Source organism: Linepithema humile, chromosome 3, assembly GCF_040581485.1.
Source record: "Linepithema humile isolate Giens D197 chromosome 3, Lhum_UNIL_v1.0, whole genome shotgun sequence".
Lineage (NCBI taxonomy): Eukaryota > Metazoa > Arthropoda > Insecta > Hymenoptera > Formicidae > Linepithema > Linepithema humile.
The window spans coordinates 27,260,326-27,284,234 of NC_090130.1; the positions used below are offsets into that span (position 1 = coordinate 27,260,326).

General features: G+C 35.7%; 2 protein-coding genes across 5 annotated transcripts in view; one reads left to right on the forward strand and one right to left on the reverse strand.

The window, feature by feature from the left end:
• Positions 1-23,909, reverse strand: part of LOC105678932 (midasin) — a 96,346-nt gene that overhangs the window by 15,187 nt on the left and 57,250 nt on the right. The window lies entirely within an intron of this gene.
• Positions 20,241-23,909, forward strand: part of LOC105678945 (gastrin/cholecystokinin type B receptor-like) — a 48,619-nt gene continuing 44,950 nt past the window's right edge. For 2 of the 4 annotated variants that reach the window (XM_067350932.1, XM_012378676.2), the window contains exon 1: positions 20,241-21,115. The gene's annotated coding sequence lies outside the window, so the exon portion shown is untranslated. The remainder of the gene's footprint in view (positions 21,116-23,909) is intronic. The other 2 variants (XM_067350933.1, XM_067350935.1) reach the window with 1 other exon arrangement.

Below are 23,909 nucleotides of genomic sequence, written 5' to 3' on the forward strand. Positions count from 1 at the left end.
CGATATCCTAACAATTAATCTCAGCAAGATTTTTTATTCATTTCTTAATATCTTTTTATTTAAGTATTGATCAGTATTTTTTTATTCGAATATTGTTTAACACAATTTTGTGTATTATAACGAAAATGTCGCGACAAACAACGATCCCGCGTGTCATTTTTTTCAATTTAAGAGGAACTTCTCTTAAAGGTGGAATATAAATGCCGTGGTACATCGACACACCCTATATGTTACGCGCGCATTAAATATTTATTACGTCCGCGTATACAACCGAAACGACGCCGTGAATTCATCTCGCATGTGTTATGTAGCGCGAAAATTCGATATCGAGTTTCCCGGACCACGTCTTTCGTCGCGAGCTTTACTCCCGGCTTTCCCACGAAGGAAGTACCTCAAGTTTTCCTCTTTTACGACGAAATCCAAGAAGGTAAAAAAGCAAGGAGACATTCTTCCCACAAAGTTGCCTTCGAAAGCTCTATATATGCATGCCAAAAAATAGACGACGAGCGACAGACGGAAAATTGAACATGGTGCGAGAGAATCATGGAGATTAAATTTACTTTTACAAAAATATCTTTTCTCTGCCGTACGTAGAATATTTCCAACATTTTTTTTTTTTTTTAACACTATAAATGGAGGAAGGACCTATTACTGCACTAATGAATATATAATGATTACTAATAACATGTTCTCACTGCTTTGGAAAAATGTATTTATGTCGTACTTATATCGTACTAATTTATACGACAGAAATACATTGACAGAGATAGATTGATATACCAGCGCGATCGTTTATTAATACATTTATCTAACCGATAGCGAACTATTTTCATTCCTAAATCTGCTCTCTGCTAGACCTATAAAAAATACATGTGTATTTCGAGCTGCTTTATTAGACATTGAAAGATAGTCAAAAGATCGTCAAAATCGAACGTAGGCGTTTTCAGTCTCGTCAATTGGTGCTTTGCTCCCTTTGTGACAAAACGAGGCAGCTAGGAAAACCGTTGCCGCGCGACAGTCTTCCCGAAGGATACGCGTATTCGGGGCACGTAAAATTCAACGGGGAGCGAACTATGAGTCAGAAGAGAAGTTCAGCGAGGAGGGTAAAGAGGGAGGAATGCAAATTCCTCCTCGCGATTGTGGAAGAAGACTGCCGAACGTCTGGATCGGATGAACTCTCCCACGCAGGCAGACGGAATTTTTTTATTTTCTCCTAATGGCTTCTTTATCGCGCGAGATATTGCAGACGTAAGCGCAGCTGCGATGCAGACGTTGGCAGCTGATGATCGGTGAGAAAAAGATTTAAGTCAAAAATAAAGAGAGTAATAGTACTCACTGCTCGATTTTGATTTTATTCGAGAAGGTTAATGCGCTCGCATAAAATAATTTTACATAATTTACGCTTGTAATTATTATTTATAAATTGAAGCATTTGTTTTGCTTCCCTTATTTTGTTATGAATTTTGAATAATACATATTTGAAGCAATCATTAACAAAATTTTTTAAATACGCGACGTGTAGAAAATAATTGTATAGCAAAATAATATATCATTTATTTCGTAAAGAAATCATATTATCTTTTCAAATGGCTATTAATAAATGTGTATCTTATTATTATAAATAAATATAATTATAGAAATATTTTGAAATATTTTGAAATTGAGGAAACAATGTTTCAGAATGTAATAAATGTATCCACCAAAGATCTAATAAGTAAATTAAAAAAAAAACAATATATATACATTTGTAAATGAAAGATTTAAACAGATTTATTTCATCAAGTGACATAAATGTGATATTCGATATTCGACAAATACAATATCGATGGCTCTGTGTGACATATAAGCGGATTCATCCAGTTTACTTATAACCATTCGATCCGCGCGTAGGCTCGTTAGTCAGCAGAAAAATATTTGCTCAGTTGATCCCCGATCTTCTACGGGAGTATCGATTAACGTAAAAGGTAACCTTTCCAATCGGGTTATTCGATTCAGAAAAGAAATAGAAAGCACAAGCGACTTTACTCAGATCGGGTGCGGAAGCAAAACGAACGAAACGTGATTTAACGAACCGATTGCTCAGCCAATACGAGCGGGAGAAGATTCTGCTTCTGAAGAAAAGAGAAATATAGCACGAAGTACGAAATTTCCACTGGCGCCACGTATTTTAAAAAATATATACGTGTGTTAGGACGCTTGGTGTGACCCGATTCTCAGGATGTATTTTTACGTGTCGAATCTGATAACTTTAACGTTAATACAAACTATTGAGCAAATAATCTCTCCATAAGAAACGAATGTAATTAGTTTAAAAACATTTTTTTTTATTTTAGAAACATCTGTGGCTAGAGTTTAATACAATTTAAGATAAATCTCTAGTAGTATTTTATAAATTAATACGATCTACTATCAAACTTTTTATTCTATTTTCCACAAATTTTTTTTTCACAAAATCACCCTTTAATAATATTAAAAGGTTTACTTCTATACGAGAGAACAAACCAGTAAAATTACGAGCTATTTAAAATAGTAAAGCGCGAACAATTTTTGTACGTCAAGGAGCATGTGGCGAATAAACAGCGCACATTACATTTAAACTTTAGACAAAGAACTTGTGGCCGACCTGCGAATAATGCCGGCGAAAAACAACTTTCAGCTGAGAATGCTATTTTCGAGTTGTTACGACTTCTTTCGCATGCAAAGGGAAACCTCGTTGTGTTTAGCGTTCTCGCATACAAAACACCGGTATGGAACAAGACTGTTAACCACGAGTATCACAGAAATGTCTGTTTGCGCAACCGTACACATATTACTGTCTTATAAATATCTAAAGCCATTTCTACACATCCAGGGAAAGACTATTCCTAAAAGTAATCCAATCTTGCATTTAACGTACGGAGCATTAGACGATTGCAAATTAAATTAAGTATAGTGATAGCATTTTTTTAAAGCGGGATTTGGCAAAAATTCCGATTTTAAAAGAGTGAAGGAACTAAGTAATTTTAAGAAAGACTAAAACTTTCAAATTTTAGAAGCACAAAAATGCATAATTACAAAGACTTAACAATTGTGAAAGGTCAATAACTCAAGAAAGTTTGAAAATCTACCAAAAATCAAACTAACATTTAAAAGATTTTAGATCTTGATGGTCGAACAATTTAAGAGAAATTCAAGAGTACTGGAAGCTGCGAAGAATTTTATACAAATCAACAAAATTGACACGAATTTTTTAATTAATAACTATAGATGCTCATAATTTATAATAAAGACAGATTTAATGAATTATGATCCCTGGTCTTTTGGCATCTGAATAAAAAAAAATGACGAACACATTTTTCGTTTTTCGAGATCGTTTTAATGACTTCAAGCTTTTGTTTCCATGTCGCTTTGAAAAATTATTTCTAAAGACGAAGATAAAGTTATAAGACGCGAGTAAAGTGCGAAGAAGGATTTAACGAGCTTACCAGGGAAATAGACCATGAATCGTTAGCGCAAATTCCCGCTCAAAGATGTGCGCTTTTTGGCCATTGAGTGGCACCGAGAGAACGTGATAATGATAATGTCGATGCTTCTGAAAGGAACATGCGTAAAAGAAATCCTGATGCTTTTCAGCTTATCACCTCGAATTTATCTTTCCGTGAAATCTAATTAGCAAGTGCACAAAAAATGTTGGTTGTATGCTGAAATTATGTCATGACAAGTTTCTGAGATAATATAAAGCTGATTTCATGATTCTAAAATTGATTATAATAAACATTGTTAAATGTTACGTATTTTTGAAGAATATATTGTCAAAAAACTTTAACAATTAAATGTTAAATTTGTGTAAAAATAAAGCCAAAACAAATTACATTGATTTAATAACAGCTGTATCGAAGGTTAACTTTGTGAAAGAAAATTAACTGTAAGTGTGGCCGTGTCATGTAATCGGCTTTAGTCGGTGAATTTATTGCATAAATAACGTTCTTTACAGCGCCATACACTACTATTATCCCGCAAAGGATTTACGCGTTGACTGTTTTTCAGATACGTCCTCAAAGTCTACCCGAGCAATATCTTTTTAAAGCGCTTTTACCACGAGATGCTTCTCACGGGTATTATTTCAAACGAGATTTGCCGTTCTCGTAACGCGGGAAAATGCAGAAGCAAACTATAAAATACGTGGAATGGTTATTGTCAATCACTCCATAACGGTGTCAGCAACAATCAAATCTCAAGCGAATGTTACAATCGCACTTTATCAGAGATTTCAATTTTTAAGCTTACGAAGATGCATTATTGCAATTATTCGCATTGATTTAATCGCGTTCTAATATTTTTAAAGCTATATTTATCTTTTCATAAATATTTTCTATTACATTCCGTTAACAGACTTCTTTTTTATTAAAATTATGTATTAATTTACATAAAAAATTACATATATTTTTCAGTTTTGTCTTAAATTTTTCATTTGCTGTTCCTTAGATTTTATTTTTAATAAAAAAATTTTTAAATCATGTAAGTATATAATAGAGAAATTTCCTCGTGAACTTAATAAGTATATGAGTTACATAAGTTTGTTGTATCAAATCTTCACTTGATGACATTGTAATCTTGTTATAAATTGCGTGAAAGTTTTAATCGCATTTGCATAAAAGATAAAAAGGGAAGAAATTGCCGCGAGAGTGACATAATGTCGCACTATGCATAAACAGATTTTAAATTTCCAGGCGCTTAGACTGCTCGCAGTTCTTCTGCGTAAAATATGATTATCGTACATTTCACGGATGCGGAACGAAAGTTTCGCTGAATACAGTGTATGTTCTGTTCGTCTTCTTCTCGCGACTATAAAGATAAATCAAACGTAATACAATATTATGAAATTTCAGTCAGCGCGTCATAAAATGCCTCTACAGTTTTGATGTTCGAAAGTATTATAGTACGTTTTAAAGCGTTTCGGTATGACAGCATAAAAATAAAAAATTAAATATAAATAATATTTAAAAAGAGTATTCTAAAATTGTCAGACAATTGTCATGTTATTATCAAGCCTCTTTTATATTTTATCCATTATTTTATATTTTCTATCAATATATTTAACTATATATACAGAATGTTTCGTAATTCGCGAATCGAAATATTAGCAGAAAAGTTAAAAAAAAAGCTAAATAAAAATAAATGTTTACAGTTTTTAATCCAAGCAATAGTTTTTGAAGTATAAGAGTTTAAACTTGGCTAATCAGGTTCTATAATTAATCATTTGTACTCAGACAAATAAGCTATCGCATAGAACTTGACTGACCAATTTTAAACTCTTGTATTTTAAAAACTACTACTTGGATTGAAAAATTGTAAAGACTATTTTGACTTAATTTGAAAAACTTTTTGAGAACTTTACAGTACTTTCATTCGAATTACAGGATACCTTGTACAACTGTTTTATTTATATAATTTGCACTTGATCTTGTTTAATTCAAGAATTTTAAATAGCAATTGTAACTTTAAACATTTTGCTAGGATCGCCTTCTTGATTTATATTCGTAAATTTCAGAACAGTTGTAAACACAATCCTTGAAACTTCGAAAACTTATTTCATTAAAAGGGTCATACGTCACTCAAAATATTTCACGGGTTGCAAACGGCAATAGTATAAACCATTGAAATTTATCACTAATAGTAAAAAGAAGGAATTACGACGAGAAAGCAAAAGAGAACTTCTGGGTAAGCACTTGCCAAACGCTAAGTTTCGTACCATTAAATGTGAGATAAGAAACCTTTGTACAAGCAGATGAATTCTTCTTCCGGAAATAAAATACGAACGAAAATAGAAACTTTTCCGGGGCACAACATTTTTTCCGTCAGTATTAATGTCGCCTTTAATCATATATTTTTTTCGCTATAATAAATAACAGAAAATATTGCATTAATTTTTATTAATAAAATATAAATAAAGCATCATTGCGTTTCCACATATTGTTGAAAAGAGACTTTAACATTCTAAACTTTGTGAGAATTGCTGTAATCTTTGTAATATCCTCTCGTTTGATGAGCTCTTTATGCAAATTTACATGGCTCCAAGCAAAAGCAAAAGCTCTTTAATCTCGATGCTGTTTCACATGTTAGTATATGTATATGATAATCCATTGCCGCTCTTGGTAACATTATGTTATCTAGCAAGGTGGTCTGCGTTTATTGTGCATTTCAGAGAACATTAGCGGATGAATATTGAAGACATGGGAAACTACTTGGAAACTAACTACGGTTAGGATTCATAATTTCTTCGTCTTCAATATTCTGCAGTATAATCGAATTAACAGTTAGCATTGTCTCCTGTCGAGAAGTTGAATTAAACTTTAAATTTTACGTAGCAAAAGAAATGAATTCCACGGAAGGTAGATAGGTTCCAGCAAGAGAAGTTTGCAGGTGTTTTCCGTCGCTGCTGAAACTTCGGGGGACTTTCGTAAGAATGATACTTTCTTTAAGCAATTTTCTCCCGAATAAAAATTAAAGGAAAAGCATAATTACACGCTATCGGTGCTCTTTTATTACGGGAATACTGCAACCTATTACTGGCTAAAACTTTCCATAATGGTGTGGAAAAAGGAGGGAATTTATTCCAAAACAGGTATTCACGGGAGAGTTTGCAACGTTATATTGAAAAATTATTCCCTTTTACCAGAACATTTACTACTTATCAGCGGCATTTACCAGCAGGAATTTACCAACTGGTAAATTTAAAGGTGATAAAAATTAAAAAAAGAAACTAACTCCATAAAATAAATAAAAACTCATAAAGAAGTAATTAATGAATAATAAAATTAAAGTTAATGTAAAAACGGGTTTTGTTAAAATTAATTGTGCAATTCTAAGAGCTTAGAAATATCACGTTCCGAAAAAATAATATATAATAATAAATAAAATTAGTATCTAAATTAAAAATTCACATCCAGTATTATTACTTGAAATAAAAAGAATCACAGTACACATATTATTATGCTTTGACACCTCTTTCATTTCGATAGCATTAATTTCTTTCAATTTGCGTCAATACTGTGCTTCCTCTACATTTGGCTGATTATAGGAAACCGTGGGGATTCTATTATATTTTCGTGACAATGACGCTTGCATTGAATCCGAATAGAACAGTAGAAACGGAAAACCTGCAAGATTCCTCGTGCGCGACGATTATAAAGAAATTAAAAAGAGAAAATTGCAGGAATCACGACGAAGTAAAAGTTGTTCGAAATCTATTGAATTTCTATTGATAATCAGCATTGATATTCATTATCACTTATTGTTAGAAAGTATATAAAGTATAAACCAAGTTATAAATATTATAAAGTCACGTTATTCATTTCTTACAAGCTTTTTTACTATATTTTTCAAGTGTATACAGAATTTTTCATAATTAAAGTAATTTTAGTGACAAATTCTCTAGAGATTACGAACACGAGATGTTCCATATTTCGCGCGCTTCTTTTGAGAAATTGAAAATGTCATTAGAAACTTATTTTACGCTTGCTTAACTCGATTATTTTCCGCGTTGCTCCGAAGAGAAATTCACGCTTCAAGGGATGGAATTAAGTACGTTTAGCTAATGTGCCTCGTTTGTACATTCCGGATTCTTGTTCGAAATAATCCTAAAAGAAAAGCCAAAAAATGGAGAGGACAAATTGCACTCGAGTCTCATCTCGAGCAATTGCGAATCCGCGATGCGCAAGTAAAACACTCGTGTCAAAACCTTCAGCGGTTAAAGCGCGCTTTTACGATGCAAAGGCCAACGGTGACAGAGATGAAAATTTTATCATCGCAAAATTTCACGTAACCCGATTAAAAGTTTCTCTACTTTCATTCGCGCTGTATCTCCACTCCCAGCCTATATCGATTTGGCGTCGCGCCGCTCTGGCCACTCGTTCTCCAACCGTGAATTTTTCTTCCAGGAATAGAACGGCTATGCTGGCGAAGTGAAGTGGCAAATATCGAATCTTCGAATCCGGTTCATCCACTAATCCGTCGGCAATATTAATGTTTCTGACTCTATTTTTGTGATTAAACTCACGACTTGTAAAAAAGCTGAAGTTTAATATCGTCACGTTATTCATTTCGTAAAATGTAAACTGATAACTTTTCCGCAAACTAATTTTTTAATTTTAATATTAAATGGTGCAGCGATATTAAATTTTAAATTTATAATATTCCATTAAAGTAAAATCTACTACTTGTTAAAACCTATTTTGTATTAATCAATCTTAAATATTATTAATCAATCTTAAATTATAAAAAATCTTGAAATTCTGAATTGCTTAGATGTCATTAAAATAAAAGAATAATTTGTCTCGCATAACAATAAAAAAATTTTATCCTTTTGTCACTGAGAAAAAATTTTTGATACGATATAAAGTAATTTTTGCGTAAGAAAAATCACGTTGTCCTTGTTTCCCATGATTTCTGAGACATGAATAATACATTTTATGTCACAATTATGTTAACATGAAAGATCTACAGTTAAGTCTGCAATTAAACAGACTTGCCAAAATCCTCCCTGTCCTGTGTGGAAGGAGCGGAGATCCACTCCCTCGCGCACTCAGATCGTAGAGGGATCCCATTAAGAGGCTTGTCGTGCGAGACGACGGCTGTAGCCACTAGCGAGAAATGGAAGCTTTCCCGGCCTTCGGACGCGCGGAAGTGTCCCTTTCACGAAGATCTGGGCAAACACGTCTCTGGCGCATGTCGCTTCTGGAATCGCGACCCGCTGTCAGCGAGAGAGAATCCCCTTGCACTCGGTGGGCCCATCGGTTCGAATTTTAACCGACTTTGCAACCGCGTCATGGCATTTCTGGTTAACACGAGCGGTGTCTAGTTTAACATGATGTCGCAGTGCTATTTCGGATCGAATTATATTGTATAACCAGGATTTGGGAAATCAAAGTGGCTTTACAAAGAGAAATAAACAGAGAGGTGTAAAAAGTACTATTAAATCTTGTAAAAAATAAAATATTTAGCAAACATTAGAATATTTAAAATAAATCAAATATGCACATAAAAAGTGCAGGTAATTACAATAAATTAAAGTAAAAACATTTTTATCAATATTATAAATTAATATTAAATAAGTTATTGCAAAAATGACGTGACAAATCTCTTGTCAGAGCTAGACATTATTAATTTATATCCTAAAATATGTATTAGTTTTTCCCGTTATTATCACTAAAGTTTGAAAATGACGGCTAACATCCTGGGTCTCATAATTAATAATTTGTAACTGCATAATTAACCGACTTCATTTTTGGATACATTATGTATTGTCGCCGTAATTGCATATTTAATCCTAATGTATAGCGCATCAGAATGATGAACTGCTTAAACGCTAATGGCACCAATCCAAAGATGTTTCTAACTAGTAGCGTAGTACGTTGATGCACGTTGTGTTTTTGGAGGAATGTGCAGTGCACCCGAAATGATTTATTAGCCGATACTGTGTGTGCATGAAACCACCCTTCTCAAAGGTGCAGCCGGTGTACGAAAGTGTATGCGCACGCCCCAAATTCTGCGGAAATTATTGGGCTAGATCCAATGAGATTTAGGCGAACCGCATGCATGTGATATTAGTAAGACAAACGGTATCCCAGATTGACGTTATTCTTCTGACGTCACGCGCATTTGCACAAGATGTTTCCGAGCTTCTTCTCAAATTATGTGTTTGGAAATAATAAAACATAAATATATTTTCTTCACTAAGAAGAAATATTTACGAAATTGAGCATAAAAGATTTGAATAATTAACAAAATTTTATTCTGCATTTAATTTTGCTTAAATTTTTTATATGTTTCAAGATGTAAGTAATGATAAAGTATTTAACATCAAAAGTTAAAAAATTGCGATACTATCTAAATATTTAATAAGCAAAAACCGATCTTAAATGTCTGTAAAAATGTGCGTAAAAAACGGATACAATTTTTGGAACAATCTATGTCCATATTTTTGTTAGAAATTTTCTAAAAGCTGAGCTTTATTGAATCTCATGCGACGTTCTAAGGTTGATATTAAATTTACCTCTCTGAGTTAACTAAGCGTTATTTGTCTTGCGTTCAACGTCAACGCGAAATGGAAATTGAACAACTACTTCAGCGTTAGACGTGCGGTTAGAGCACGAGTTAAATTTTGCGAAGTAATTAAAAAAAAATAAAAGTGCGTGTCACATCGTACCTTACTCAGCGTGTAACGTTACATGCGTCACGCGTGTTTTATGATGCTGTACTAGTGCATTTTATAACGGTGCACCCGCGTGGGTATTTTACGACTCTCGAAAATTTCAACAAGCTCGTCGCGTAAATACGGAATAAATATCTCGTGCCTCGGTAAAAGCGAAACGACCTCCGAATAAGGCGAGCGCGTAACTCTCTCCCGAGGGGTATCCACAAGCTTAAGGAATTGCGGTTGTATCTTAGAGCCGGGGTTATTTTATGAGGTTCCGTCAAGGATTACCAAGATGTAGTTTTGCGATGTGGTGTGTCGCACGGAACATTGTCTTCCGTAGAATCACGCACACAATTTCTTCAGCGAGCTTATCTTCTTTTATAAGACATCAAATCACTGCTATTATCGCAAAGAGTACATAAATAGAACCGGGTTCATGCGATAGATCTCGAAGGCGTGCATTATGCTCCAGATATGGTGCGTTAAGGCCGAGACAATAAAGAATGAGATACGCAGAATAAGAAACAAGAACGTTTCTTGTTTGGGAAAATGCCATGCAACATTTTAGTAGATCCGCGATGAATTTTTTGACGAATTTGTAATCGATTGGTTTTCTAAAAAATTTCGAGAAATTAATAAAAAAATACTTATATAAACAGTCTTATTTTCTATTTAAAAATATTAATTTTAAATAGATTTTGTAGAAATTGCATGTAATATTTCGTTGATTAAATATTAAATATTAAAAAATTGCAACAAATAATGAACCAATTTCTGAAAAGAATTTGTTCAGGCAGAGTCAATCAATTGCAAATATGCGGAAGATATTTTGCGTCAGTGATTAAAATCAATTAAATTAAAGTAAGATACATCGAGGCGTATGTTTTAAAAGTATTATTTTTTCTAATTACAAAATAAGGGATAAAAATAGCATCGTAGTCAGTTATGTCACGAGTTTTTACCCACTGCACCACTTCCGCGTTGGTTAATCCCAAGATGTACAGTGGTCGTCATTTGTCTCCGCGCTCCCGCTGTTCCACTTTACCGTCTTCACGTGTCCGCAATTCAAAATGTAATTTATTTGGGAAAATGATGGTCTAGTCTTAAGATGAAGTGCGTGTGACCGATAAATCTCCAACGATGAGGATTCGCCGCTATTTAACTCGCGTTAAGAAATCACGTTAAGTCAATTGAAATAAATTACGCGCGCAGTATCGCAGACACCGGTCCTGAATTCGAACTAATACCATGGGATTTGCCAGATGCGACAAACAAATCGCGATGCAACAAATGGGATAATAAACGTATGTTCTGGAAAGCCCATTATCTTGTTATCTATTCATTTGTCTGTATGCAAAATAATTAGAATATATGTTCTGGAATTGGCGGTAAATGAACAAATAGTTATTTTCGCGAAAACATTTAAAGATAACTTTTGCTTAGCAAGAACATCAAAAGTTATTAATTTTTTGTTGCATTTCTACATTTAACTAAATCTCAAACTAAAATTTTCTTTAATATATATTAAACCACTTTAATTAAACCATTTATTATCTATTCTTATCATTCATTTTCTATGATTTGTATCCATGTCTAATAATAAACAGCAAATATTAACTAAGTAAAATAAACAGAAGCAATGCAATAATTCAACAATGGAATGGAATAATTTAGTATAATGTCATTTGTGTATTAAATCAGAGATATTCATAATACCTAAGCAAATTCTACACGATGAAATGTTGTGCATGCGCTTACTTCACATGTGCAAAATATCCAATAAACCCATATTCACAACCCAACAAACATTTCAATAAGAAGTAAGTGCACGACGTGATTAATAATTTGCGTCGTTATTACAGACGTCACCGTTGCGAATGGTGGTGGTGGTAGAACGAAAATAACCGAGGAAATAACGACGGGCATTGACAAACGAGAGCACGGAAACGAGCGACGGCGCTGACCCGTCTTTGCCTGGCGCGGAGTTTTCCGCGTGGTGGTCCATTTTCCTGGTGAGCACAAAGCGATTTCCCTGCTTCGAAACTGATCGATGGATCCGCCGGATCGGGATTGATGAGAGGAGAATGGAGAGCAAGAGAGAAAGAGCCGAAATCGGCGAGAGGGGAAAGGGCTGCGCTGAAATAGCGCATTAATCAAGAAGATCAGGCAACAAAGAAGGAAGAACACCGTTAAATTGTGTTCGTCGAAAAAAATAACCACTCCCTTGGATAAATTCGCCAGCATCCTTTCTGACAGTTACGCGCGGGATCACACCTGCATTCCCGACAGTGAATTAAATTCTTCCTCGTGGTTTACCATTTAAGTTTAGACATTACAGCAAATGGGATACGCTCGCGCGCAATGAAGATAGAAAACAGTATAATACAGTATAATAAACTGAATTTGAAACTTCGTATTTTAGCGGCGTTAATCTCAATTAATTTTCCATTAGTGGTATCAGTCTGTCAAACTCTGTAGATACAGTCGCGATAGCGATTATAAATAAAGAAGCAAACAAGATCATGATAAATCAACGTTTATTGCTTTTAACCGCGACAAAAAAAATCTTATCTCCGTTTTTTGCAATAATTAGATAAAAGATATTACTAATAAAATATTTCCGTCCAATTGTTCGCCACTGACGAAAGATCAAATTTCGAGAAATACGCAGTGATTTGTTAATGCCTTATTAATGATCGAGTGTAATATTAATTATTGCGTGCAGTATTTGCAGTTAATACGCGTCTATGTTTTGATGGCATTCCGATTTCACGATACGGTCAGAACCATATCATCGCATTTGCGGTAAGAAGACTTGATTGTGATAGAGTGCACCGTTCTGTAAAGCGAGATTATGTTCGGTACCGCGCCCGTGTATCGATGAGTCTTGAATTATGCACATCGGCACGCCAATATACGCGAGCTGCTGCCGTCAGTGTTCATCGAATGCATCGCGATACCGCGGTCTCGCGTACATAAACGCTATTATAAGCTGTCCCGGCATGTTTGTGCATACGAAAACGCTCGAACAGTTCGACGAAGCGAGGTTGAAGCATACAACATTGTTGTATACTTCAAGTCCACATAATCAAGAGGAGTGAAAGACAGGCGAGAAATAGATCAGATAGTTCGATGGCGCGATAGCAGAACGAAGTGGTAAAGCGGCCTACGGGGCCGCTGCCAAGAAAATTCGTTGGTTACAGCTCGCAGACGCAGCGTTTATCTCTTTCCAGGTCAGAAAAGGTACGAGAGATTCCCCGCGGGTGACGTCTCAGAATTAAGTGAGCAACATTCGAGGGAAAAGTGTTTCCACGAGAACGTTTCCGTCTCACTTGGCCGGCTGGATTAAATGCACCGTATATATAAATAACGTAATCCATTAATTGTTCGTTTTCCAATAAATCGTCCAAGTCGTCTTCAATTTTTTTCGAAAAAAGTCTCGTCATTGATCGAATGCAGCGTGTGTGCGCGAGTAATTTATATTCTTCAGATTACTTCAGATACAGTCGTTAAAAGGATAACATTAGTTTACAAAAAAAATTGTTTTTAATTATTTTTAATTTCAAGATAACGTTAACCTTTCTTACAAAAAAATATCAAATATCGCAAAAAACCTCATTTTTTATATATTAAGCCACAATTATTTTGGAAACCTGACGTGCTAGTGAAATTTAATTTGCGGAATTATTTTCAGCATCCGAAAATCTATAAGAAACCTTGTTTGGTTCAAAATAATTTTTGGCTGTAAACTAATGTAATCTGTGCGATGGCTCGCAAGAACAACATGAATCAACCATGATGTTGATAACAGATACTATTATTCCGTTGTCCATTTTAGCTAAATGAATTTCAAACTCATTGAATTATGTGCAATTTGCATCACGTATAGCAACACCTGACAAAACCTGATATTCTCATTGTAATAATAACAATAATAACATTAATGATAGTGCCAAAAAGCATATGATCTTTTTGACTTGATTTAGATTAAATTTCCTATTAATTTCATTTAAAATGTTATCGAATAACCGCGCCCTTTCACACGCAACCGTATTAAGTTTCCGCCGCGTTGCACATAATCTCTCACTGTATGTTACGAGCGAGAACGTTGAGTGGCTTCCGGTGGGATCAAAAACGTGGGACTAGGATCCCTCTCGCGAGAGGTCGTGCCATCCTTCATCATCGAGATCCTACCGGGACTTTTGCACTTATTGCCGGTTTCTTCAGCCTCGCGGCACGTTCCCTGGTCGTTTCGGCAGACAGGAAGTACGGCAGAAGGCCGGGCTTATACGTAATGAAATTGTCAGTTGCTCGCGACGAAGACAATGTCGGTCCTGTCGCCGCGGAAACGGTAATAATCTTACGAGAACAATAGAGTTCCTACGAGGAGTCTATTATACGTGTCGGTGAACAGTTGCTCAAAATGTTGTTAAAGTGCGTTGTAATTAAATTATTAGTATACGTTAAATGTTAATCGTAAGACAACATTTAGAAAATATTTTGAAGCTTTCAAAGGAATTCTTTGAAAAATCGGAAAAAGTTTAAAATAATAATGTTTAATTTTAAAATTTAAAAACGTTGAAAATTCCTTGAAGTTAACTCACAGTTCTCATACAAAATATAGAAAATTTTTAAATTTTTGCAGGGATTATCGGAGTTTTAGCGTTCAGTTTCGGTTTCCTATTTGCGAACAACGGGAATGTAACGAAGTGATGTACATAGTGCACGTGAGAAACTCAATATCATTCTAGTTTCACGATGATAACGTCGATTATTACGATTGGTAAAGTGCGCTCCAGCGAGGATAAGAGTCGGCAGTTCCATAGCGACGTGTTCATCGACTTTCCAAGATTATTACCGTTTGGCCAATGACATTTCCAACGAACTCGTCGAATACTCGAGATGCGAAACGAAGGCGTACCTTCATGAGCAGGTCGAGGCAATTATGGAAAGATAAGCGCGCTTAGAATTTGCAACTATGTCAGAGTGTCTAAGGTTTATTGCGATAACGCAATATGTACGAAACATGACTACAAAGAAGCTCCGATTTTTTAAATTTTGTCTTCGGCTCTTCGATTGTATTGTAATAAAAATTTAAGAACAAATGTAACGATTAATTCTAATAAATATTAAAATTAAAATATAAGTTTAGAAATTTCAGTTATAATGTTACTTTCTTTTAACAATTCTTTTATATTTGTATACTTGTGTGTAAACATATGTACTTATATATAATACATTTGTGTGTGCAGGTACCCAAAGAAACTTGTGGGTAGGTCGGCGGCCGCGTAAATCACCGGCTACATCGTTCGATGTTCCGATCGATGTGATGCCCCAGGTGGTCTATTTTCGTACTATCGGAAAACAATGAATTTAATGTCCTCATAGGATCGGTATGTCGTGCGTAAAAAGTGTCAAAAATTCTACCCAAAAGCCAAGATGGGAGAATGGGACAGAAAATATAAATATGACAAGTATTGATGTGTGCGTACGAGCACATTGCATATTTTATCAGTATCTGTAATACTCTGCATCCGTCGTGTGAAATATAAATGATGACATTTTATGATAAAATATTAAATATGTAATTTTGTATTTTTTATTTTTCCAATACGAATAATGCATTTTAAATATTAAAATAAGAAATTTGCAATCATTATACTCAGCGCTTATTATGCGATAAGATCTAGAAATTTTCGTTGTAAAAAATCGCACGTATAAAAAATATTAATATTTCAATAGCTCTGTAATCGCCGCTATTTTTCATCTCACTGCTATTTCTTCGTCCAAATAAATCCAGACAGATGGTTGCATGCAGACTAAAGAGAAGCTCGCTCGCTTCTCTAACATCAAATGGCAGAAAGATGATCGTAAAATTCTCGAGAGTATAAAGTTTCCAGCCGCGATGCTGTAATGCGGCTCGAATGTGCGTTGCGAATCATAAAATCGCAAATCAAAACGCGACGTCATCCGGATCTGCTTAACATGCATGGAATTTTTCAATAAGGGAAAAAGATGGAGAAACATATCAGGCTTCTCGTGCAGAAACGTAGCTGGCCAATCAAAAAGTATCCGTTTACACGTAAACGAGCGATGAATGCGTTCGCCGATTTTTATCCAATTAAATAAATATCTGGATTCTCTCATATTACGCGCGGCAAACCATTTTTCACATTTTCTCTGCAGTGAATTAAATACCCACGATTATTTTGTGGATTGCAAAATCGACTCGAGCGCATACAATGCACTTTCATGACAGAATACGACAATTGCAGGCAATCGCAATCAACTCTTCATTGTCGTATTTTTGTCACGTTACGTAACGTATTGAATTTCGCGTTCGTTTTTAATTGATGACAAATTAATCGTCGGCGCAAGCCGAGTGGTCGCTTCGCACGTGCGTGGTGTAACTAATATATCAGGTACGCTGTTAACGTTTGAACCAAAGGGAATGCGTAAATTCCGTGCAAAATAGCGATCTATTCAATACACTTAATGAATCATTAAACTTAAATTCTTCATTTCGCATTATTATTTTACTTTTGTTATCACTTATCGGTTAAATTGCTTCATCGATGTAACGCTTAAAACGCGCGTTTTATCATGGCAATGCATTTTCTTTCCTTTTTTTTAATAATTGCATTTTTTGCTGTGCAAGTTCATTCCTTTTTAATTCGATCTAATGTTGCCTAATTATTATATTAAAGCGCTCGTTATTCTCTTTTAAATTTACCGTAACAGAACGTGTGCATACTTCAAACAGGTTGCATTCTTTCGCTTTGGCCATTCTGATTGACCCATTTCCGAAGTCAATGATCCCATCGATTAATCAATCGAGCATTTAGATCGGCAATCGAGGCTAATGCGACACGACGAGCGATGAGATGGAGAGCCGAGAGGTTTCCACGTGGATCTCGAGGCACTCGATCGCTAATGAAAACCTATGCCCACACTTTTCGCATTTGATTTGTCCATCACATCGGTGTTTGTCAATCTTTTTCATCGATGATTGAATAAATGCTTTTAAAGCTGGCAGTTATAAATGGACGCATATGATATACATCTTTTAAATTCAACAAGAAATGCACGATAAAAATTTGTTTTTATGAGAATAACTTTATATTTGAGAAAAAAAAGAATGTGGCTCTAATATTATTTCTAAGACAAAATCTGCAAATACCTACGACTCGATTAGCCATGTTTATTTTTCGTTCGATCTAGATTTTTTTTTCTGATTACATCAGTACAAATGCCAAAACTGATAGGTAAATCAGAGCTTTTTAAATCCATAACAACAATTGATAGAAAAATTGACTTCCGTTTCATTCCAGGCGGGACTGAAAAACATTGCGATATGTTATATGTCGCAATAATGCGAAAGCCGGTAGTGCATAGCACAAGTGCACTCTCGTAACTGCCGAAGCACATCCGTGCAACATGCATGCGGTTCGATGCAACGGAATCAAGTACGGGCCAATGTATGTACGAACCAATGTATGTACACCAATTGCCGGCGGCTCAATGATTAATCGCTTCTTGCTGTTGCTTACAATCTCTAATTACATTACTGTCGTAGTATTCTCCGCGTAACCAAAGAATTGTTCACTTTTTGCCAATTATTCTGTCATTTTCTGCAGATTCTGTGTCATGTTTAATACTTGATGACACTCTCCCATTAAAAATTTGATTAATTACCTTAATAATTATACACAATAATGTTCCAAAATATATCAAAGTGTGGAAAATCTTTATTTCTCCTTTAACAAGATTTATTCAATGTATTAACGTTTATTAAAGAAAATATATCAATTCCCAACAGTTTTGTATAAATAATCTATGTAAGTTTCAAAAATCTAAAAAAAAGTCTCACTGAAAAATATCAAAATTTTGACAGTAAAAAACGAAAATAAATAGCCAAGCTTGAGCTCAATGTATCCTCGACTTCGCCTAGAGGCAAAAAACGGACTCATCGTGCGGTATAAAGGAGTGAAATGTCGCATCGTAAAAATTGCCCGCTGTGAAATAAATGCCGAACATTTACCCAACAATTCAGTGAAATGGGAAGAGATATCTACCATGTAGCGGCCGACAAAAAAAAAAATTGACGATGTCGTCATTCTGATACGATGCATATGCAGTGCGTATGCATCAGCGTTAAAACACATACGTATCGATATAGCAAGGCGTATCACGATGAAACGAAACATCAATTGCATAGTCAAATTGTCTGCGACAAATTCCATGGATTCGCACTTCGTTAATTCATACGACGACAGTTGGCTTTTTTCCCGATACGTCTGTCTTTCTATCCAATGTATAATATCCTTCATAAATTTTCGATCGTTCCGCGTTTTCACAGAAAACAAAAAGCAGTTCGCCAATAAACAAAGTCCGATCCTTCAATTGAACAAATTATATTTCAACGTAAAATCAATTAATTTTTATAATTAACTGAAAAATATTTCAATTGTTTAATATTTGCACGTATTTTACGCAATGAGTTTGAATATTTGTTTGACCGCAAGCTTTATTTCAGGATTTAAAAAATTTTTAAACAATTCCATTTGTTTCCTTTTAGATGTAATTGTAAAATTATTGGCCATTCACTTGTTAATGAATAATTCAAATTTTCCTTAATCAACTTATTTATCCTTAACAAGCCTTCGATTTCCATACATTTCCTGCTTTTATATTTGACACGTTAATTATTGTAATTTATACGAGCAGTTAATCCTGAGAAGCGTGCATCATATAATTTATTGTCTCACAGAATGGGATTTACTTATCGGGTGAAACGCGTTGGCGTCCATTTACAAAGCACTGCAAGTGACGTCGCGGAAACGACGCCATGAATGTATTGTTCATATATGAATGGAACGCGTAAAACATTATACACAAAAATTTCGCCGAAGTCGTTGCGCGAAGCTTTCGCGGAACAACGCTTAACCACTTTGCATGTAGCGTTAAATTCAGCGAGTTATATACAATGCGCTTCCTCGTTGCACTTTGCCTGATCTTGTTTACGGTTCTAGTATTTTACACCGTCAAAATAATGAGATATTAACGCGCCGTTGATTTTGTATGTTGCAAGTAACATGAAACTGTGAACACTTTGGAATCAACGAGCTGCGACTAACAGTTAAATGTTAAAATAACATTTTAATGGGAAAATTAATCAAAGGAACAATTAAATGAATTGTTAACATGTCATATATTGTTCAATTATAAAGCCTGTAATTTCACAACCCATAATTTTTACAAAAACTGGAAATAAAAGAGTTATGAGACAATATAAACGTCGCAAAATGACTAACAATTTTCTACTCGTTATTCATTTAAAATATTACTCTATTTATAAAATTATTTCGCATTTTCTCTTTATAAAAATAATAATATAAATAAAAATCTCGGTCTCTCTTTTAATATTTCTGTAAATATATCTGGTGTATATAAAAATTACAAATAAATCTGTGCAAAAAAAAATACTTTTTTCAACAAGAAGCCCGTAAACATTGTTCACGTAAATATCTTCTTCAGATATTTACAAACAAACAAGAGTTAGATATTAAAAATAAGTCATAATATAGAGAGAAACGCGCAAGCTAGACGTGGAAACATAGAGATGGCAAGAAATTGTAACACCGGCTTTCATAAAAGGCAAAGTCGAGTAAGTTTTTCCAAAGTAGTTTGCCACAATATTTTTCTTCCCGTGTTTGCGATGAATATTATTTATCCGACGACAGAGATATGCCGAAGAAAACAGCAACGTCGGCCAAACTCTCTCGAAGGACACATCCTCAGATTAAAGAAGCACACAGATCATCGGCGACACGTGAATCCTCGCAGAACCGAGCGAGCGTTAAGTGGGGAAGCTTAACCGTAACTTGCGCGACGACGGACGGATGGCCACGTTGAGACAACACACGCCGGTGATATTCGCAAAAATTGGCGATCGGCCAATGCCCCTTGTCATTGAGGGACAGCCAAAGTTACCCAAAATTGAGTGTACGATGCGGACGGCAGCGTTTCGGGTAAAAACTCACGAGCGAAGGGTAGCGCCCAGTGCGATGTAGAAGGCGAGCAAGACGGACATAGTCAGATGTAGGTGAGATGGAATTCTGAGAGAGAGATAGAAGAGGACCGAAATGAAGGAGAGCGAAAGAGAGGAGCAGACGTAGGGTGGGAAGCTGGAGAATGCGAGAGGGAGAGGACAGTGAACGGGGGAGGGGGCGGTCCAGGAGCAAGGGTAGCGGGGGAGGGTCGCGGCTTCGAATCAGGGGTTGCTTTCAGAGGAGCACGCAGTGCTCTCTCGTCTCGCGAGCCGGGAGAACGGGAGAGAACGTGCGTATCGGTTCGCGAAAAGAGGGTGGTACCCTCTCGCACCCTCGGCGCGTTCACCCTCGCGAAGCCCCCCGTCGCCCGTTCCCGCCAAAAGAGCGCGAGGAACCCGCGGCCGAAATCACCTCGAACGCCGGTCGACGCCTTCCATCCTTCCCCCGCTTATTCGATTCCACCGGTACCACCGAAATCTGGCGGTGCCTGGGGATGAAACGGCGGCCGATTAACGCGTCGGGATTTAAAGCCAAGCGGAGGACCAAGAGCTAACACACTGACAACGTGATCCTCGAGGTGTGCCTCGGCGGCTTGTCGCAGGTGATTTATGTTCGCGAGTGCTCTCGCGCTAAATGACGTCGCTGAGATATCAGTCAAGCAATTAGGACGATTTAAGACACCGATTCAGACGATTTGAAATCAAGTGGGGGAAAAAAAAAGTTGACGTTCGCGGAAGATCGTAACGCGATACTCGAGATATTTCCTCGGCGCAATGTGACTTTCGCTCGCAAGTTTTTCTCATAAAACGAAGGTGTTGGCTGGAACATCCGCATATTTTCGGAGATCCTTGATCCTAGGCGACGCATTCCTCCGAGACATCATTTGGTGGGTTGATCAACCCGTCAGAGATAAAGAGATGAACGTGGCGTGTGCTTTGGTTCAGATATATGGCGCGTGATCTCTTAGGGAGTTCACTGATCCGTAATTTTATCCTATCATCGCGAAGACGGGAAGAATTACTTAGTAGATCGTTTTACTTCGCTTTCAAGTCCTGGGAGATTTCAACGAAACAATTGGTTCAGAGGCAATTGATTAATGCGTAAACAATTGTAGAGCGATATTGCATGGTAAGAAGATAAAAATAGAACAATGTTTTGTGAAAGCAATAAAAAAATAAGTGCTTGTGTATAATACAAATCTAGATTTTTTCGCAAGTGGTAAGTATACGTTTACCAGCTATCTGTAAAGAGTTAATTGCCAAGTGAGATTACAAATAAGAAAAGTGGTCCAATTAACAATTAAAACTATTGTTCATATAATAAAAATAGCTATACAACTTTAAGCAAAAATGAGCAACTTAAAAAGATTCTATGAGTGAAACCCGCCAGAATTTAAACGTTAAAAAAGCAATCTTTTTCCTGTTAAATTTTATAATAAATTTTATAATAAACGCTAAAATATATATTTAAATGAAATATATTAAAAATATGAAAATTACATTACATATAGACGTATATATATATAATGTAATTTTCTTTTCTTAACAATTGAACAATGATTACTTTGACATATCGACGACTTATTAAAAGCATTTTATATTTTTAATTAAACGTTTAACGTTAGAAATGAGAAAAAAGTTATTACACGATTTGCATTCGCGTTCATTTTCGAATTAGCTGGAGTACGTGGTTTCATGCTTGACGAGAATGGAAGGGTTAACGCCCTAGAAGAACCGCAATAGGATCCTCGTGGTATTTCGGGGTGGAGACTGTCTGAAGCGGCGACACACGTCGCTTTTAAAAACTTTAGCCCGTGGAACAAACTTACAGATATCAAGCTTTTCCTTATTTGTTACACACAGTTGACGCTAAGATTGCTAATCTAAAAAAAGGATCTCAAACTCGGAGAACTTTGATTCATACTTTTGTATCTTGCTAGTTTACAAATTGTTTAATGTAAAAAAGGTACACACAACGTAACGAAAATTATCGTAAAGAATTATTATTTTCACAATTTCACGTAGCGAACCTAGAGACAATATCAATTTCTAATGATCTTAGTTCAAAGTTAGTATTCTCTTTCAGAATCGACTGTAAATTCCTTTACAATACGTAGCACGAAATTCGTTGCCGTTGTAAAATATCGCAAAAAACGCGACGCTAGGTATGAAAGAGTTGGAATGTAAAAGCTTTGACACTCGGTTTCGTTTTCATTCGTTTTCTCGTAAAAGTTCTGTGTTACAGTTCTGGAAGAATGAGCTTTCAAAGAGCAAGAATAAATATAAAGAACCGCGATCATTTTACAGGGTTCGTCTATACGAAGTAAAACTTTTTTATAGAGAGAAAGAGAAAGATTTAAAAATGTTAAGGTAGCAATAATAAGAACATAGATCGACTATTCAATATATTTACAAGCTCTTTAGGTTTCAATTACGCTCCGAAACATAAAGATCTGACAAATCGTATGTCTCCATTATTATACGTAAAATGCTATTTGACTTTCCGAGAAATGTTAATCTCGTAATTTCTGTTCAGTAATTAATTCCTCAAATATTTATTATCAAAATATTTAACATTCAACAATTCAATATATTAATCACATAGAGAAAATTGCTTACAAAAGCATTTGAGATAATCCGAGTAGAATTTCGTTCAACAGAATTTTAATACCTAACTTTATTAGCTTTGAAAAATATCTAGCAGGATGTTAAAACAAAAAAATTGCGACAACGGTCATTTTCGATAATCCTTTGTTTTTAAATCTCCACAAGAATTTTGAAAATCTGAAATTTGAACAAGGAATCTGGCCTTTAACGTTTCATATTTGCGGATCTCTCTCCACACGGCAAGTGTAGAGGATGGTCAAGCGAGCGTCACTGCATACGGCAAGTCTGAAAAGCAATTTTGTCAAGGAGGCTACCTTCGTTGATCTTGCTCCTCACGAGACTCTCGTCGCTCTATTTGCCAAGCCGGAGGAGAGTTTGTCTTTCCAGGTCGCAGGTCGGGCTTTATTTAATTATTTCCTTTCGGTACACACGCGTAAATCGCAACGACAGTCGAATCTTCTATCGCGCGTAAGCGGATAGAACTCTGATTGAATTAATTCGGACTACGAATTCGGCCAACTTGCGAAGTATCCGGAGAAAAAAATCAATCGAGAGTGACGTTCGTAAACAAATCTAAATATCAATAATACACAAATTTAAAACAACTAGTGCAATTTAGAGCTAATAAAAAATCCGCTTTGTCCGAATGGAATATCGGTGAAATCAATACGCATTGTTGAATTAGCTTGCATTAGTTCTTTTGCGCGTCGACTTCGTAACGTATGCCAATCCGATTTCGTCCCGTGTAAAATTAGCGAATCCAATTAAGCGCGGTATCCAGCGAGCAAACTTAATTTAACTCGTTTTTCCGCGTTGCACGCTACGTGTCCCTTTATTATGTGAATCGCGTCGCCGCTTCGAAAATTACACGCCGATAGGGCCGCGCTTTTTGCCAGGTCGGGGACTAATTTCAGTATAAATTCGTCCTCGTAGCTGCAAAGAGAGAAGCTAAAAAGGACGCTCGTACGTATGTACCCACCGATATCGAATTTGCCTTTACCTTTCTCTTCCCAGTCGCGAAGATAAGAGACGGTAAATTAATTTGGAATTTAATTTGACCTTAAATAATCAAAT